The 16,834-nt window shown below is 49.4% G+C and overlaps 1 protein-coding gene across 4 annotated transcripts in view; it reads left to right on the top strand.

Annotated features, from left to right (window-relative positions):
* FAM13B (family with sequence similarity 13 member B) overlaps positions 1 to 16,834 on the top strand; it is a 476,175-nt gene that overhangs the window by 345,833 nt on the left and 113,508 nt on the right. The gene's annotated exons all lie outside the window — the stretch shown is intronic.

The raw sequence follows: 16,834 nt of genomic DNA, 5'->3' as shown, positions 1-16,834 counted from the left end.
TGAAAAACCTCAGTAGGCCAATATCTGTGAGGAAGGTTTTTACGTAGTGAAGCCACTTAATCTTTTCCATGTGCTCTAGGTTCATGCAGTCCTCAATAATTGCTCTAGTGAGTGTGCATTCTTCCGTTGCCCATATTCTGCGCCATACCATTATGGGTTGGATCTTGATAAGATCTGAGATATATTCTAGTCCAAGTTCTAAATGGCATCCAAAGGTGGTCGTACTCTTAGGGACTGCTAGTAAAAATTTGAGGAAGGTGTTTTCGATCTTTTGGATTTGTTCAGCATTTGCCGTTCCCCAGACTCCTGCTCCAAAGATAGCCGTAGTAATGCACTTTGCATTATAAATCTTTAACATCTCTGCCAGGGGTTTTTTCCCTAGGCGGAGAGAAAAGGCTTTTAGAGCGCCGACTGTTCGTATGAGCGATAACTTGCGGGAGTTAATTGCGTCTTTCCATTTGAACTTCTTGTCGATGGTAATTCCAAGATATGGGTAGGTTTTTGTTGTTTCGAGTGGTGTGTTATCTACTAAGATTGTTTTCGTCCTTTTCCCTTTACTGCCGACATGCATCACGAAAGTTTTCTTTATATTAACTTTCAGATTGAGATTGGTCATGAAGGTACAGTAGTTGTTTACGGCTTTTTGTAACTGTATTGGAGTTCGGGCAAGATTCACCGCATCGTCGGCGTATAGCAATGCTGGGATTGGTCGCCGTCCTGCTGTTGGAAAGTCTTTTGTACCCTGCAGCATTGCTGCCTCTAGTCCGTTTGTATACAGTGTGAATAAGAAGGGGGCCAGTACACACCCCTGCCTGACCCCCTTCCGTATTGGGAAGCTGTCTGTGAGTTGTCCTTCCAGCCCGTATCTTACCTTGCCTGTGGCATCAGAGTATAACTCACGTAAAAAATCTACGATTGGGGGGTCAATCCCCATGTCCAGCATTATTAGCCATAGCTTTGTATGTACCACACAGTCAAACGCTGCCGTAAGGTCAACGTAGACCAGGTGGAGACTAGTTTTTTTGACAGTTGTGTATTTTGCGGCCAGTAGAGTTAGGTTCAGAACTTGGTCCACGGTACTCAGGCCAGCCCTGAACCCGTACTGAAGGTCTGAGAGGACCCCGTGTTCCTTGGACCACTCCTGTAGACGATCGAGAAGGATCCTTCCTGCCATCTTACCCACAGAGTCCAGAAGTGAGATGGGTCGGTAGCAAGAAGGACTGTCTCTGTTACCTTTCTTGAAGATGGGAATCAAGATTGATGTTGACCAAGATTTAGGGAGGGTGCTTTCCTTAGCTGCGTTCAGTACTTTTGTTAAGAGTGGGGACCAGAGGTCGGGAAGAAATTTATAGAGGTCCATTGGAACGGAGTCTGGGCCTGGCGCTTTACCGTTTTTTGCCGAGTTAATGGCTTTCTGTGTCTCGTTGATGGTAAAGTGTATATCTAATGGGTACTTCACCGCTGGGAGCGCAGGTCCAGTGGGTGGAACTCCGGTTTTTGCCTCTCCAAAGACTACTGAAAAATACATCACCCAGTCTTCCGCATTGATTGCGACGTCTAGGGGTGGGCCCTCCTTATACCCGGCTAGGAAAGGAGTCTTGACTATTCTCCAGAATGCTATGTTGTCTTTTTGCAAACTACTATTTAAAAGCTGAGTCCAGAGATTAAGTTGTATCTCTTTTTTCCGTTCTTTAAGTGCTTGCGCATAACTTTTCCGTAGTTTGGCTATCTCTTCCCTGTTTCGTTCTTTCTTTGCTAGGGCTTTCTTTAGGGTAGAGTAGGCTTTTGTACACTTGGTGTTAAACCATCCTTTTCTTTGTGTGTTGTTTTGTTTTCTAGGCTTGGTTAATTCATTTCCTATGGTTTTCACTATTCTGTCGTAGTCGTTCAGGATTTCGTCAGCACCTGCTGAAGGATTTAGACAGTTTTCAATAAGTGGCCTGCATTTGTCCACTATTCTTTTGGTGGTAAGTTCTTGATCTAGGGTGCCCCATTTTAAGGTGAAGCCATTCAACCTGTTTAGCATGAGATTGTCTTGTTGTAATAGAGTATGGTTGTCTTTTACTCGATTCTTGTGGTGATCAGGTTCAAGGTATGTTAATTTGAGGGGATAGTGGTCACTAAGTACGTTGTTAACCACTTCAAACTGCTTTATAGAATCTGCATTGATGGTAGAAACCAGGATATAGTCAATTAATGTTTGAGCCCCTCTTCCGTGAAAGGTTGACTTGAATGGGGTTGTTGGTGACATTATCATATTTGCAAACCCTAGATCTAACTCGAACATAGTAGCTTGTGTATTATTTCCTTCTTCCGTATGTACAAAATGAGTTAGTGGATTATCATGTTCGTCAGTGATCCCACAGGTGGGTGCATTACTTTGGCCGCAGATGTGTACATTAAAGTCTCCTCCCCAGATTATTGAGTGTGTAGTTTTTGCAAATTTGATTTTTTGCATATTTATTGCTTCAGTTATTTCACTTAGTGTTTTGGTTAGGTCCTCTGAGCTCATGTTATAGAAATTTATTATTGTATAGGAAATATAGATAGTTACTTTGATATTGATTATTTGATAGTTCTGATGAAGAACTATAGGTGTTATGTCCTGACAGGGCCAAAGATTCGAGATGTATGTTATTAGGCCTCCTTTGCTTCTCCCTGATTGCGATTTTGTAGCTTTCGAGAAATATGTTCTGTATCCCACTAGATGGACTGGGTCATTCAGCCATGTCTCCTGTAGACATATTAAATCTTGTGTATGGGCCAGTTCCAAGAAGGCTTTTTCTTGCTGCTTTGTTGCAAGACCCGCCACGTTCCAGAACAGCAGGTTTCGCTCAACTTTGTTTATATTGTCTGTGAGATGATTCTTAGGGGGGACGGATTTTTCTTGTGCCATTAAGTTTGGATGATCAGCTATCTGATTTGTTTTAGGCAAACGCTTTTTTAAAGGTGATGATGACAGATTCTGCGAACCCGGGACCAAATTACCATGTTGTTGTCTGATTTCAGTCTGACGGGCTCCGTTTGGTTTTCCCTGTTTTAAGGTATCGTCATTTAGTCTTAGCTTTGTTACAGACTGAGTTTTTCCTGTGGTAATTATTTTAGAAGCAGTAGGTGACAAGAATAGTAGCGTGGTGGTTTTATGCGGGAGACTTGGAGAATGGGACTGAGATGGTGGTCAGTCGACCATATCTAGACAGCTGAAATGGTTAAATGTCGGAATTCCCGACCATGGTTTGTTATACATTTGATGGTGTGGTCTTCTGCCGGAATTCCAGTCACCTCGGTCGCTGGATTCGTATCCCCAGTCCCCCTGCGGATGGAACCTCTGGCTATATCCTTGTCCCCTATTTCCCTGGTGCCAATTTCTTGGTCCTTGCTCGGGTTGGCTCCAGGACCAATTTGATGGCCAAGTGGGGTCCTCGGAGCGATGGGATTGTCGGGGGTAGAAAAAGGATAGGCGTTTGACACTTATTCCTTCGTTGTGTTCTGGAGTATCCCAGGAGCAAGTGTAGTCGACTGCCCGTGGATTTTCAGAATTTACGATTATGCAGTCTCCTGGGATTGTTTTAGGCTGGTGGCCGATCCACGAGACCCTTCTTACCGTGGTTATTCTGGAAATGTTATGGTGGTTGGGCCTGTTGATATTTAACCAGTATCGTACTTTGTTTAGTAGGGACCATGTAGGTTCGTCTGAGTCTCTGCCTGAACACCCGTTAGTATGGCTACAAAAGGAGTTGCCTCTGGAGGGAGATTTACTACCTTTCTCCATCTCTTATTAGGTTGTCCTGTTTTGCTGTTGTGGGTCTGTGTTTGTTCGGGTCTTGGAGTTGTTGCGGTTGGTGGGTTAGAAGGTTTATTTATCTGTGCAGCATTTGCTGAATTGGAATCTGCGTTTGGTTGGTTTTGAGTACCTGAGTTGAGTATTGGTTTATTTTGATCAGTCTTTGTTTTTACGGTGTTGGTTTGATTGGTAGATTTGTTTTCTGGTTCTTTCACTGTTTTCATTGTAGTTTTTGTGGTGGTGGTGGTGTGGACTGGTTTGTTGGCTGTTTGTTTTGAAGGGATAGTTGCACTTCTTTTACCTGAGTCAATGGCAGCGCCTATAGGAACAGGAAGATCGTTTTTCCTTGAGTTGGTGGTTGTTTTTGCAGAGGCTATTAATATGGCCACTTGTTTTTCTATTACCTCAAGGCTTTTTTGTAAAGGTTGTAGTTGGTGTTTTATTATTTCCGAGATTTTGTTTAACAGAGATATGTCTACTTTAGAGTGACTTGTGCCTTTTTCTGCGCGAGGAATTGGTTTATCTTGACGATTCTTATTGGAACTAGATCTATTTGCGTGGTCTTCGACTATGAGGACATCGGATAAGATATTCTTAGAGGAATCTGTGATAACGATGTTCTCCTGAATTTGTTGATTAGCAGTGTCTGAGTTAGTGGCACTTATGTGATCTGGACTATTAGATCGTAATTGTAAGGGGTTCTGTTTTGGGATTGCTCCTTCCCTTATGCCTCTTAGTTCTGGTTGCGTTGGATCATTGATTGTTGGTTGTTGGCTTGCAAAGATATCGGGGGTCAGTTCAAGATCCTGTGAAGATTGTGAGTTTGACAGTTGTGACAATTTTGTGGTTACCGATAGGTCGACGGTATTAGGTAAGGCGTGTATTTCAACATTTGTATCTATGGTTCATTTATTTAGAGGTATCGCATTTGGGGTTTGAGCCTGTGCCAAGATACCCATTGATGAGCGCCGTGCTTGGTCTAGCTCATATGATACACGGTGGTCAATCAATCAATCAATCAGTGACACTTATAAAGCGCGCTACATACCCGTAGGGTCTCAAGGCGCTGGGGGGTGGGGGGGGTGGGGGGGGGTGCCGCTACTGCTCGAACAGCCAGGTCTTCAGCTTCTTCCTGAAGGAGAGGTGGTCTTGGGTCAGGCGTAGGTCGGTCGGGAGGGAGTTCCAGGTCTTGGCGGCCAGGTAGGAGAAGGACCTTCCTCCTGTAGTCGCTCTTCGGATGCGGGGGACGGCGGCGAGGGCGTGGTTGGCTGATCGGAGGTGGCGTTTGGGAGCGTAGAAGTTGACTCTGCTGTTGAGGTAGCTCGGGCCTTGGTCGTGTAGCGCTTTGTGTGCGTGGGTGAGGAGGCGGAAGGTGATTCTTTTGTTGACGGGGAGCCAGTGAAGGTCTCTCAGATGTCCGGAGATGTGGCTGGTTCGTGGGATGTCGAGGATGAGTCTGGCTGAGGCGTTCTGGATCCGCTGGAGTCTCTTCTGGAGCTTGGCGGTGGTACCGGCGTAGAGGGCGTTGCCGTAGTCCAGTCGGCTGGTGACGAGGGCCTGGGTGACGGTCTTCCTGGTCTCGGTGGGGATCCACCAGAAGATCTTCTGTAGCATGCGTAGGATGTTGAAGCACGCCGAGGAGACGTTGTTGACTTGCCTGGTCATGGAGAGGGAGGAGTCCAGGATGAAGCCCAGGTTGCGTGCATGGTCTGTCGGTTTGGGTGCGGTGCCCAGGGCGGGAGGCCACCAGGAGTCGTCCCAGGCGGAGGGTGAGGAGCCCAGGATGAGGACCTCCGTCTTGTCCGAGTTCAGTTTCAGGCGGCTGGTCGTCATCCACTCGGCTACCTCTTTCATCCCTTCGTGCAGGTTGGCTCTGGCGGCGGCGGGGTCGTTGGTCAGGGAGAGGATCAGCTGGGTGTCGTCGGCGTAGGAGATTATGCTGAGGTTGTGTTTGCGTACGATGGCCGCGAGGGGGCTCATGTAGACGTTGAAGAGGGTGGGGCTCAGAGATGATCCTTGGGGGACGCCGCAGATGACTTCGGAGGCCTCTGACTCTCTGTGTTCTTCCGTCGAGGAAGGAGATGATCCATTCCAGCGCCTTGTCCTGGATTCCGATGTTGCTGAGGCGCCGTGCTAGGGTGCGGTGGCAGACCGTGTCGAATGCCGCGGAGAGGTCTAGGAGGATGAGGGCCGCTGTTTCTCTATTGTCCATCAGGGCTCGGATGTCATCGGTGGCGGCGATGAGGGCGGTCTCGGTGCTGTGGTTGGCTCGGAAGCCGGACTGTGAGGGGTCGAGGGATCCGTTCGTCTCGAGGAAGGCGGCCAGCTGCTTGTTGACGGTCTTCTCGATGACTTTGGCTGGAAACGGGAGGAGCGAGATGGGGCGGTAATTCTTGAGGTCGGTGGGGTCCGCTGTTGGTTTCTTGAGTAGAGCGCTGAGTTCGGCGTGTTTCCAGCTCTCAGGGAAGATGGTGGTGTCGAAGGATGTGTTGATGATGTATCGCAGGTGGGGTGCGATGACAGCGTCGGCCTTGTTGAAGACGTGGTGAGGGCAGGGGTCGGTCGGTGATCCGGAGTGGATGGAGTTCATCGTGCGGATGGTGTCTTCGGTGCTGATCGGGGTCCAGGCGTGGAGGGTGGTGGTGGGGGGTGGTTGTTCGGTCATGGTGTGCGTTGGTTGGTTGTTGAAGCTGTTGTGTATGTCCGCGATCTTGTTGTGGAAGTATGAAGCGAGGGAGTTGCAGAGGTCTTGCGATGGGGTGATGTCGTTGTTTCCTGCGCTGGGGTTGGAAAGCTCTTTCACGATGTTGAAGAGTTCCTTGCAGTTGTGTGCGTTGTTGTCCAACCGGTCCTTGAATGCTGTTTTCTTGGCGGCGCGGATCAGCTGGTGGTGTTTCCGGGTGGCAAGTTTGAAGGAGGTCCTGTTGTCCGGTGTCTGTTCCCTTCTCCAGACTTTCTCGAGGGCTCGGCAGTTCTTCTTGGAGCTCTTGAGTTCGTCGGTGAACCATGGGGCCTTCTTGCTGCCGGGTCAATCAACAGTACTGTTTGATCTATGGTTTCATTTACTTTATGTAGGAATTGTTCAATTGGACCGACAGTTGTTGTTATGTTTTTTTTCATGGTTTTGCTTCTGGAGCCTCTCGTGGTCATTGTATGTTTGTTGACCAGGTATGGAGCAGAGGAAGTAACCTTGGTTGATTTTGGTTCGAAGGGAGGAGTGCTTATACTTCTTATTGAGGAGCCTTTCCTCGGTGATTTACCTTTACTTAGTTGTTAGGGGGGTGCGCCCGGCCCGGTCTCCTCCGGTCTGTGACGGGCTTAGACGGGCCCACCCTTGGCCCAGGCTTCGCCCAGCGTCCCGCTCGCGTCCCGCGAGGGGGGGCGGTGACGCCCTTTATGCGCCTCCTAGCGCGTCGTGAAGGGGGTGTGGCTGGAGACCTCGAGGGCTGCCGGGAGTTGTAGGCAGCCCCTCGCCTCGCTCCACTCGGCGGCCCCGCTGTCAGATGGCAACAAACAGCAGGACGGCGGTAGAGAGGCGGTGGGGGGTCTCAACAGCGCGGGAGTCCGTGACGGTGGCAGAGCCTTCCTCGCTCGCTCTGCTGGAGTACAGGTCATGCCAAGAAAACAGCTGGGCTACTTTGGCGAAACAGCGTGTGTCAATTTCCTTGTGGGGATGACGCCCTTTATGCGCCTCCTAGCGCTTTGTGAAGGGGGTGTGGCTGGAGACCTCGAGGGCTGCCGGGAGTTGTAGGCAGCCCCTCGCCTCGCTCCACTCGGCGGCCCCGCTGTCAGATGGCAACAAACAGCAGGACGGCGGTAGAGAGGCGGTGGGGGGGTCTCAACAGCGCGGGAGTCCGTGACGGTGGCAGAGCTTTCCTCGCTCGCTCTGCTGGAGTACAGGTCAGGCCAAGAAAACAGCTGGGCTACTTTGGCGAAACAGCGAAACAGCTCCCTTTGAGCCCCTTCATTCTTGTCCTCTCCGTCTCCTGACTTTAAAGACGGCTTTCCTGGTTGCCATCACCTCTGCCAGGAGGGTGAGTGAGCTCCAGGCTCTTTCTGTCAAACCTCCTTTCCTGTCCATTCATCCTGACAAGGTGGTTCTAAGGACTAGACCTTCTTTCCTGCCCAAAGTAGTTTCTGCTTTTCACATCGGGCAGTCCATCACCCTCCCCTCCTTCTTCCCGCCTCCGCATCCTTCAAAGGATGAAGAGCGGCTCCATCGTCTGGACCCAAAACGTGCGCTTTCATTTTATATGGATCGCACACGCCAGTTCCGGGTGGATGACCAACTGTTTGTTGGCTACGTGGGTGCGAAGAAGGGACGGGCGGTACATAAACGGACCATCTCTCGGTGGGTCGTTCTGTGCATCAAAGCGTGCTACTCTTTGGCTCGGAAGGAGCCTCCTGTTGGGCTGAGGGCCCATTCCACTCGGGCCACGGCGGCTACTACTGCCCTGGGCCGGGGAGTCCCCTTGCAGGACATTTGCCAGGCGGCTACGTGGGCCTCGCTGCACACCTTTGCGAGGCACTACTGCCTGGGCAGTCAAGTCCGGAGGGATGGCTTCTTTGGCCGTTCTGTCCTCCAGGACTTTCTGGTGTAGGAATGTATTGGTTCGCAGACCCACCACCGGGGTTGGTATTGCTGGGGTATCTATTCTAAGGTAAGGAATCTAATACTAACGTGTTTCTTTCAGATGAACAAGTTACTTACGTTCGGTAACGATATATCTGTAAGGAACATTAGTTAGTATTAGATTCCTTACCGAACCCACCCATCCTCCCCGTTCTGCGAACTGATACCTAGGGTTAAGGACATCCCTTTCAGGGCCCTAGTTTCAAATGGCACCAGTGTTGGTTCTCACATGGCTCTGCGTGTTCTGGTGCGGAAAAGCTGTGTACAAAGAACTGACGTCAGCGCGCGGAGGCGGCGTCTATATACTCCAGCGACGTCATCACGGCGCCCGACGACGGACGCGGAGCCGCAGGGGATGCCTGCAGACGACGCCTACCGACTCGCAGGGGTACTGCTACGCAAAAGTTTCCGGATCCAGACTGACGCCTGGGGATATTCTAAGGTAAGGAATCTAATACTAACTAATGCTTCTTACAGATATATAGTTACCGAAGGTAAGTAACTTGTTCTTCTCCACAAATCTAAAAGACCTCAAACAAATTTGTAGGAAGTTAGAAAGGAGCTGGAGACTGAACACTACAGAAGGGAAATCAATCTACAGAGAGGCAATAAGGAAATATAAGGCAGAAATAAAAACCGCCCAATCCTCCTTCTACGAGGAGAAGATCTGTGTGGCAGCAAACTCCCCTAAGGAGATTTTTTGCATTGCTAAATCCTTGATCACTATCCCTCAAAAAAAACCCAAATCAGGAAGATGCACTCCCCCGTTGCAATGCTCTCGCAGAATTTTTCCACCAAAAAATCGAACTCCTTGCCCGCTCCTTCCCTCCATCCCAGAACGACTCTTTTGAGTCAGACACAAGGAGCGCCCCACCCCCCCCCATTCCCCGCTCCTCCCTTGAAGAATTCCCCCTATTAGATGAAGACTCCCTAAAAGCAATCATGCCTAGAGTGACCTCGGGTTCTACACTTGACCCTGGCCCTCCCCGATACCTTCCCCCAGTCGCCAACATCAGATGCCCAGTCATCCTGGAAATTATAAACGCCTCCATTTCAGCAAGCATGGTTCCCCGTGCCTGGAAGTGCGCCCAGGTAAAGGCCCTGCTGAAAAAACCCAGCCTGGACCCCTCCAACCTGGCAAACTACCGACCTATATCCCTCCTCCCCTGGTTAAGTAACCTAACCGAGAGACACAAACTCCGTTCTAGTGCAACACCTAGAACTTACCAATCTCCTTCACATATCACAAACAGGTTTCCGACCCAGACTAGGGGCGGAGACAGCCCTTTTGGCCGTAACTGAAGAGGCCTGTAGACTCATGGACCAGGGTGGCTCAGCAACTATTATATTGTTAGACCTCAGTGCCGCTTTCGACACTGTAGACCACAAGATCCTGCTGAGCCGGCTAAAAAATCTAGGAGTGACCCACTCAGCTCTCTCCTGGCTACAATCATTCCTCAAAGACCAGGTTTTTCAGGTCTTCGAAGGTAATGCCTACTCCGACTGTTGGCCGCTTAGTTGTGGAGTCCCTCAGGGCTCCTCCCTGAGCCCCACACTTTTTAATACTTACATGGCACCCTTAGCTGAAGTTGTCCTTCCTTTCGGCATTCCAATCATAACATACGCTGATGACACCCAGTTGGTGGTATCCCTGAACCACCCAGAGGGCTCATCGTGCTCCCTCGGCAGCTGCCTAGAGGCTGTAGCCGACTGGATGAAACTTTCCCACCTAAAACTAAACGGCGACAAGACTGAGCTCATGTTCTTGGGAAAACAGCCATCCCCCTCGTCTTCACATCTATGGCCGACCTGTCTCAATCCAATGCCTGCTCCAAAACAGCAGACCAAGAGCCTCTGCATTTGGCTTGACAGATCTCTGTGCTTTGGCCACCAGGCTACTAAGCTAGCAGCAGCCTGCTATGGCCTGCTTAGGATGCTTAGAAAAGTTTATTTTATTTTAGAGGTTTTATATAGTGCTGGCTGGACCCGGGGGCATCAGAGCGCTTTACATTTTGTGAGCCAGACGGTCAAACAGGACCCCAAAACATAACAGTATAGCATATACACAACATAGAAGTCAACATATGGGGGGCTTCAGGAAGATAAATATGGAAAGACAAAAAACACCATACTATGGAGAAAGTGATAATTATAATTACATGAGGCACAAGATTAAGAAGAGCGCTGGGAAAATAGGGCAGTCAGGAAAGGGAAGATAGTGGGCAGTTAGGTTGATAAGGAAAGGGAGGGCAGGGCAGTAGGTGGAGGGAGTTGGAGAGGGATGATGAGGGCTGAGGGTTGACGACGGACGGGGGGTGCAAGGGAATGCGAGGGTGGTAGACAGGGAGGGGATGTGATGAGAGGAAGGGCGGGTAGGGCTGGTCGGGGGGGGGGGGGGCGGAAGCATCTACGGTTGGACAGAAGTGGCCGGTGTAGGGGAGCAGATAGGGGTTAGGGTCCCCAGTATTTATTGAGGAGATGTAGTTTGAGTTCTTTCTTGAAGCTAGAATAGGAAGGATTGCATCGAAGGTTAGTGGGAAGGGCATTCCATATGCAGGGAGCATTGCCGGAAAAGGATCGAGACTGAGTGGTTTTCTTTTTCAGAAGGGGGGGGGGAGGGGGTAAGAAGGGAAGGGGTTAGTGCTTCTCAGGGATCAGGAGCAGCCGGCTTTACTAAGTTTGTTAGTGAGGTAGGATGGTGTAGGATGGTGTGTTCTGATGGAGAGTTTTGCAGTCGTTTTGTAAGTGGACCTCCCCCTGCTGCCTTTCAAGGCCAGAAGGCTCATGGTACAGGCCCTGATCCTATCTCGCCTTGACTTTGGGAACGCTTTGTATCTGGGCGCCCCACAGGCAACCCTACAAAGACTCCAGGTTTCAGAGAACAGCGCAGCCCGCCTTTTGCTCCAAATCCCCCGTAGACAATCGGCTAAACCTGCCCTAAGGACGCTGCACTGGCTCCCCATCCGGCAAGAATCCAGTTTAAATCCATGTGTCTGGCTCATAGAGCCATGTGGAAAACCGGACCAGCCATCTCACTCTCCCTTATCACGCCCTATCTACCCTCAAGAAACCTCCGGTCCAGCTCAGCCTTTCTCGCCACCACCAGGAAAGTCCGCCGTGCCAAGTGGGGTGGACGCTCTTTCTCTCTCAACGCCTCGAATCTATGGAATTCCCTGCCCGCCCCTCTGTGCAGCGAACCAAACATACTGGCCTTCCGTAAGCCCCTTAAAACCCACCTTTTCCGAAATGTGCACTAATTATCTTGTTGTTCCCTAAGCAGTCCACAAGCGCTACGAGGCCTTAGGGTAGAATGCGCTATATAAATACTATTTCATTCATTCATTCATTCATGTTTGTCGGCCAACTGGTGATGCAGCAGCTTCCCTTCAGTGCCTTCGTCCCCCGTGCTCTGCCGGTTCTAACGAAATGTGTCTAAGAGGGGCGCTTACTTATGAAACAGATTCTGAGGATTTCTTTTATATTCCTTATGCTTTTGGAGGTTTTGTGGACTTTGACTAAAGGGAGTATTTAGGCAGCAGGATTGTGCCTTTTCTCTACTTTTGCTCGACTTAGGAAAAGATGGTCTATTCATCTCAGGGTTGTTCCCAAAGAAAACTACTGGTTTAAAATCACGTGAAGCTTGTCACAGGCAGATGTCTGACAGATCCACACCTACTTTGTCTGTGGTGCTTGGAGAGGGATCATGACTTCAGGCCCTGCGAGCACTGCCACGCCATGCACCCAGAGATGTAGAGGGCGCGTTCCCTCAAGCTCCTCGCTGCTTGACGTTGAATGTCCCTGCAACGTTAACGATAGTGTTAGCATGGAAGGTCGAGGCACCATTCACAGAGCCTCTTCAGCAGGCTCTTCTGTTCAAGCATTGGGGGAGGGTTCTGCACCTCTAAGTGGAGCATGACCTTTGGCCTCTTCAGCAGGCTCTTCTTTTCGAGTGTCTGGGGAGTGTTCTGCACCTGAACCTGCAACAGTTTACTGCTTTCGATCTTCTTCCTCCTGAAGTCTGTGATGTTGTTCTGGCAGCCAGGTGTCCCTCAACTACACGAATTGGACACTTGAAAAAGGTTTCCAAGAAGAAACTTAGTTGAGTGTCAATGCGGTCGGAGGTACTCGTGGCGACCACTTCCAGCTTGGAGCTAATCACAGGGACCAGCAAGGTCCTTAAGTAGAGTTACCTTCACAGAAGAAGCAGTCCTTCATTAGTTCCAGGCACTTACTCCACGTTGCAGTGAGTTCCTATAGAGTGGTCCTGATGAAAGGGATGAAGGTTGCTGAGGATGCTCTAAAGATGCTGTGGATGTGATCAATGAGTTCTTCCTGCAGGGATTCCTCAGTCCAAAAAGATGGCAAAGGGGTTCTAGTTGCAGGGTTGATGCCCAGCGAAGTCCTCTCCGGTCGGGCCCAAGTCCAGACGCCCGTTGTTGCGGTTGTTGCGGTCAACCCTTCCTGGGTCAATAACCTTCCATCTGAGGGTCTCTGTAATCCTCTGACGGCGCTCCCGGGCTTGGCGAACTGGGGTAAAACTCTGTGTGTCAGGTCTTGTTCCTCGGTGCTGCACAGCAACTGTGGTATCACCTTAAATACTTTGGGCTGCCATATTGCCCCAGCAGGCTTTTTCTGCTGTTGTGGCCCCCTGTGCTGCAAGCAGGAGGCCTTTCAGCTGGCCCCTGGAGTCTCTTGGCTTGATTGGGCTCTGGAGACAACTTCTACTTGAGCAGGGCACAACAGGAACAGTCTGTCTTCACTTACCACCAAGTGTGGTCTTCTATGGGTGCAGCCTTTCTCTACTGGTCCCTCAGTACCGCAGGGCAGTCCTCTTTCAGTACTTGGTATAAGTCGGTTGAGATCTGGGTGCCAGGGGGTGCCCCCTTTATGCTCTGAAAGTGCCCTCAGGGCAGGATGCGGTTGGTAGCCAATGGGCTATCTGTTTTCCTCCTACCTGGTGACTACTTCCTGTGGAGTTTGGCATTTGGCTATCCCAGGATGCACTGTTCAGTCCATATCACTTGGATACCCCTCAGGGTGATTAGCCCGCTCTACAAATGCTGATTGATTGACTCCCAAGATGCCCAGACACATCTTTCGGCATTCATACGTCCCTAGCCATACCTGGGGGTTTGGCTACCTCTGGGTTGGGGAAACTGGCTTCTATCAACCAATCGGGAGGTTTAGAGCACAGCGTCTGTAGTAGGGGATCTCTGTGTATAGTCGTAATCTAGTGAATCGTCCAGCCCATGTGCGTGGACCCCGGAGCAATCAAAAATCTCTTAAGTTGTCAAAAAATGCAGACCTGCACAGACACTTGAGAGATAATTTAAATACAGAAAATGCAGCCTATATCCACAGGGTACACTGTCCAGTACTTCCAACTAGAAATTCCACCAAAAACCCACAAAAAGCGCGGAATGATGATCCTGATTGCCCCGGAATGGCCCAGGCAGTGGTGGTTCACGGACCTGCTTCACCGGTCTCTCCTTCCTCACATACAGCTGCCTTGCCGGCCGGACCTTCTCACGAAGTTCGGGGGGTAGGTGGTGCACCCCAACCTCTCGTCTTTGAGTTTGGCGGCATGGCTCCTGAGATAGTGTAATATGGCCATTTGAATCTACCAGATGATTGCATGGACATACTGAAGGAGGCTAAGCGGCTTTCCACTAGGACTTCTTATGCTTACAAGTGGAAGAGATATTGCATCTGGTGCAAGTCCAAGAACTATGTTCCAACGACATGTAAGGAAGATGTCATCCTTCCGTATCTTCTACATTTGGCGCAGTCTGGCCTTCATTTCCATTCCATTAAGGTTCATCTAGCTGCTCTGACTGACTACAGGAAATGCCCTTCACAGACCTCCTTCTTCCAAATCCCTGTGATCAAGGACTTTTTGGAAGGCTTGAAGAAAGTGTTCCATCCTGTCCGGCTTCCTTCGCCTTCATGGGAATTGAATGTGGTGCTGTCCAGATTGATGAAGGAGCCTTTTGAACCTATTCATAAGGCTTCGCTGCAGCACCTGTCCTGGAAGGCGGCGTTCCTCGTGGCCATTACATCGGCCCGCAGGGTGAGTGAAATTCAGGCGTTGTTGCCAAGAACCTTGTACTGTATTTCATGGTTGTTATGCGTACTCGCCCTAAATTTCTTCCAAAGGTTATCTCTTATTTCCATGTTAACCAGACCATAATGTTACCTATGTTTTTTTCAGAATCCTTTGTCTCCAGCGGAAAGGTCTCTGCATTCCCTGGATGTTAGAAGGGTGTTGAAATGTTATCTGGATAAAACCAATGATATCCGTAGGTCAGACCAATTTTTTATCAATTATGGATCAGTCAGGACCGGTCTTGCTACCTCAAAATAGTTGATCTCGAGGTAGATTGTGTCCTGTATACAATTGTTACCAGAAGGCTAATAAGACCTTAGGGAGTAAACCTAAGGCTCATTCCACCAGGGGCAAAGCTGCCACGACTGCTTTGCTATGTAATGTTCCTATTGCAGAAATCTGCAAGCCCGCCACTTGGAAGTCGGTTAACTTCGGCATTTCGGTGCCCCAGCATAGCCTCACTATCAAAGGGTCCAGATCCACTGTCGTTTTCGACCTACCTTATCGGGTTCGCCCGAGAACACCAACTTTGCTTTTACAAGCTCCCATAGACTTTGTCCCGCATCCCGCGTGAGAGTGCACACTCTGCACCGAGTCCCCTAGGCCTCCTACTAGTAATCTGAAGGTTCAGTAACGTAGTCCTAGCGATTCCAAAGCCTATTAGTCCAGTACTTACCTGCTAGTAATTTCGCATTCCACTTTCATAGTATATGGTTTTTCGTGCCCCTCGGGCATTTGTGTAAATTGTGCAACTTAAAGTATTTTCGTAAGAGTTTTGTTGTGTGCTTAGTACCCTGTCCTCATAAAGATTACAGGGCTGTTGTGATCTAAATAAATACACTGTTTATTTTCATAACACTTGTGTGGTGTCCCTTCACTTGATGTTCAAGGGGTATGTGATGGTATAACAGCTGGCTTAACACGCCCTCTAGTGTTTAGCCCGAAGACTGCTCTTATCCATGCTACTAGGATAGCTGGTCTATTGGTTGACTTACAACCAATCACCATAAGGGTTGTTTGGACTGATACATAGTGATCACTAGAATAGTGAACACTGAATATCAGGCCAACTTCTCACAGCGGTCTCGAGGAACAGGCTCCATGTGTGCCCGGGAAGGCGCAGAAGTTTTAAAGGTACACTGCAACAATTTACATTAATTTCAACCTGAGATACCAGTCTGGCTTAATGTAACGAGTTTTGATGCCTTGGAGTGCCTACATTGATTGCGCCATTCAGGAGTTAGCACACCTGAGGGGGTCGACGTGTAACCCTGTAGTCGCCAATTGGGCGCCAAGTTGTTCCACAGTAATAACGGTGGTCGACCCCTGAAGGATTGGGCCATGACTCCATACCAGGAGACTGGGAGTCCAGTGATGGCTGGAATTCTGCCAGCACTAAGGACTTTGAGGGACGTTGACCCTGTGATCAGGACTGCCTCACCTCCTTCATTGACCGAGGCGTAGTCGCAGCAAGCCCCACTTTGATCGCATCCTTTGAGCCTCTTCAGCATCCTTCATCCCTTGCATCAGAACCACTTGAAAGTGCCGGGAGCTAACTGAAGACTCCTTCATCTACTGAGGTAACTGTTTCTGTGGCCCTGGCTGGTGCCCCTGACTGGCTCCCTCCTGGAGTTAGTCGCCTAAAGTGACTCTAAGTGACAGCCTTCAAACCAGCTCAAGCTCTTTGGTGAGAAAGTTTCAAAGTGTCAAAATTATTGAATTTACCAGTGCTGGTTTGCGGTTGAGTGAAATGAATATATTTATTCTACTTTGTAAATCCTATATATCCGGAACTCTCTGGTGGCTCACTTTCATTGTGGTGTCTAAAATCGTCTATTTTTATAAATTGGGTCCAATTTCTTTGGCATCTTGTCGATTTCTTCAATTGTTTTCGTGCTGTACCCTTGTTCCTTTGTGTAAGTCTTGCTGCTCCGTGTCACAGCTACCCAGGGTTGAGCTGAAGGTTTGGCCAACAAAACCCAAGGGGCCTAAAGGGGCTGGTAAGTGCATTATACAGTTAGGTTGCACCCTATTTCCTAACCATACGAGGATCCTGAGGAGATATGATGGTGTTCGGACAGGCTTATAGGCCAAAGGCTAACTGTCTTGGATTTGCATTTTATGCTTTAATGAGTTTTTTGTTGCCAATGCTAGAGGTGTGTCTTGTTAATTGTTGAATGCTGTCACTGTTTGTGCTAGGCTATGTCAAGGTCAACTTAACATTGTTTACATAAATCCTCTGTAACCCTTGCACTGATGTCTGAATCTATGCAGTCTGTGTACAGCATTGTAGTGTCTCTGTAGTGATTTG

The sequence above is a fragment of the Lissotriton vulgaris genome, chromosome 10 (genome assembly GCF_964263255.1).
Source record: "Lissotriton vulgaris chromosome 10, aLisVul1.2, whole genome shotgun sequence".
Taxonomy (NCBI): domain Eukaryota; kingdom Metazoa; phylum Chordata; class Amphibia; order Caudata; family Salamandridae; genus Lissotriton; species Lissotriton vulgaris.
This window is presented reverse-complemented; position numbering and strand designations above follow the sequence as displayed.